Source organism: Bison bison, unplaced genomic scaffold, assembly GCF_000754665.1.
Source record: "Bison bison bison isolate TAMUID 2011002044 unplaced genomic scaffold, Bison_UMD1.0 scf7180017864207, whole genome shotgun sequence".
In the NCBI taxonomy this organism is placed as follows: domain Eukaryota; kingdom Metazoa; phylum Chordata; class Mammalia; order Artiodactyla; family Bovidae; genus Bison; species Bison bison.
Window position 1 is genome coordinate 1,764,605 of NW_011494779.1, and position 2,716 is coordinate 1,767,320.

Sequence of the window (2,716 nt, forward strand, 5' to 3'; positions counted from 1 at the left end):
CATGCCACATATCAATTTATCAATAGTTTTGCCCAGTTGTATATGACAAGTCTCTCACATAAGAGTGAGACATTAAGCTAGTGAGTAAATCTAGCTGAACACACAGCACCTCAAACTCTACAACAGTTTTATTGTTATCTACTTGCAATCGTAAAAACATTGTTCTTTATTAAAAATCTCCTCTGAAGGATAGTCGAATGCTCACAATGGTGATTAAAATGCAGAGAACCAAAGCTCCCCATAGTTCCTAACCAGAAAGAAGTTCTTTGGAGGAAATTATATGCTCTGGTAAATTACTGTTATGTACATGCTAAAATTTTTGAAATGCAGCAGTTGCAAGTGTTAAATGTCTGCTTTCCCAAGCAAAAGGCAAATGATAGTGAACACTGGTAACTCTTTGTTAAATCAACTATACAGTATTAAGAGTAAACAAGATCACAATGTAGGTGAAATTGCTTAGTAACCTGTAAATCACTTTAGAAAGAGAAAAAATTAAGAGTTACACAGAGACAAATACTGAGATGCATGATCATTTAAGATGCTGGAGTGTAAGAAAAGATGAGACCATTTCTGTAATCTTTCTGAGAAAACAAAAATTCCTAGTTGTATTTTGCCTCTATATCTTTCATACTTCCACAAGTTCCTGAACGGAAATCCTGTGTTTGGAAGAGCTACACGAAAAACAAAAAGAGAGAGAGAAACAGAGAGAGAGAATCTAGGATTAGAAATTTTATACATTGCGTGTATTTAACGATGGACAAGTGGAACTATAAAAATAACATCTTATAGTTAATGTCTGTTGTCGTCTCAATAAACTAATGCGAGTTGCATGTTTGCTATTGGCTATGTTAACAGTATGGTAAAACTCCCTTCTGAGAAGGCATTTAAGAGAGACAAGTGTGTTTTATTGGTTTATATTAGTCAAATATTAACCAATCCGAAAATTTATTACTTTGTGTTCCTAAATCTTAAATAAGTTTAAATCTACTGATAAAATCAACACCTCAATTGAGAGCCCATATATATATTTAAATTTTATGTAAATATAGTTGATACACTATATTATGTACAAAGTGATTCGCTTATACATATATATTCTTTTTCATATTCTTTTCCATTGTGGTTTATCACAAGATATTGAATATAGTTCCCTGTGCTATTCAGTAGGACCTTGTTATTTATCCATCCTATATATAATAGTTTGCGTTTGTTAATCCCAAATTCCCAGTCTTTCCTCCCTCCAACTCCCCCCACCTCTCCTTGGCAACCACAAGTTTGTTCTCTATATCTGTAAATCTGTTTCTGTTTTTGTAGATATGTTCATCTGTGTTGTATTTTAGGTTACACATACAAGTGATATCACACGGGATTTGTCTTTGTCTTTCTGACTTACTTCACTTTGTATGATAATCTCTATGTTGCTGCAAATATCATCATTCTTTTTCCTGGCTGAGTAATATTTGATTTTTTATATGTATATATATATATATATCTCACATTTTTTTAGCCATTCATCTGTCAATGGACATTTAGATGCTTCCATGTCTTGGTTATTATATTAATAAAGAGTGCTGCTATGATATAGAGGAGCATGGATCATTTTGAATTATAGTTTTGTCTGGATATATGCCCAGGAATGGGATTGCTGGGTCATATAGCAATTCCATTTTTAGTTTTCTGAGGAACATCCATACTGTTCTTCATAGTATCTGAACCAATTTACACTCCCACCAACAGTGTAAAAGGGATCCCTTTTCTCCACATCCTGTCCAGCATTTGTTATTTGTAGACTTTTTAATGGTGGCCATTCTAACTGGTGTGAGTAGGTATAGCTCATTGTAGTTTTGCTTTGTCTATTTGTTAAATTAATAGAGAATTCTATTAATTAGCAGTGATGAGCATCATGTGTTTAATGGCCATCTGTATTTCTTCTTTGGGGAAATGCTTATTTAAGTCTTCTGGCCACTTTTCAATTGGATTGTTTTTCTATTATTGAGCTGTATGAACAGTTTGTATATTTTGGCAAAAGCCCTTTTGTGCACATCAGTTGAGCTATTTCAAATCCTAAAAGATGATGCTGTGAAAGTACTGCACTCAGTATGCCAGCAAATTTGGAAAACTCAGCAGTGGTCACAGGATTGGAAAGGGTCAGTTGTCATTCCAATCCCAAAGAAAGGCAATGCCAAAGAATATTCAAACTACCGCACAATTGCATTCATCTCACATGCTAGTAAAGTAATGCTCAAAATCCTCCAAGTCAGACTTCAACAGTACATGACCCATGAACTTCCAGATGTTCAAGCTGGATTTAGGAAAGACAGAGGAACCAGAGATCAAATTGCCAACATCTGTTGGATCATCAGAAAAGCAAGAGAATTCCAGAAAAATATCTACTTCTGCTTTATTGACTATGCCAAAGCCTTTGACTGTGTGGATCACAATAAACTGGAAAATTCTGAGAGAGATGGGAATACCAGACCACCTGACCTGCCTCCTGAGAAATCTGTATGTAGGTCAAGAAGTATCAGTTAGTACTGGACATGGAACAATAGACTGATTACAAATCTGGAAAGGAGTATGTCAAGGCTATATATTGTCACCCTGCTTATTTGACTTATAGGCAGAGTACATTATGTGAAATGCTGGGCTGGAGGAAGCACAAGCTGGAATCAAGATTGCTGGGAGAAATATCAATAACCTCAGATATGAAGATGAC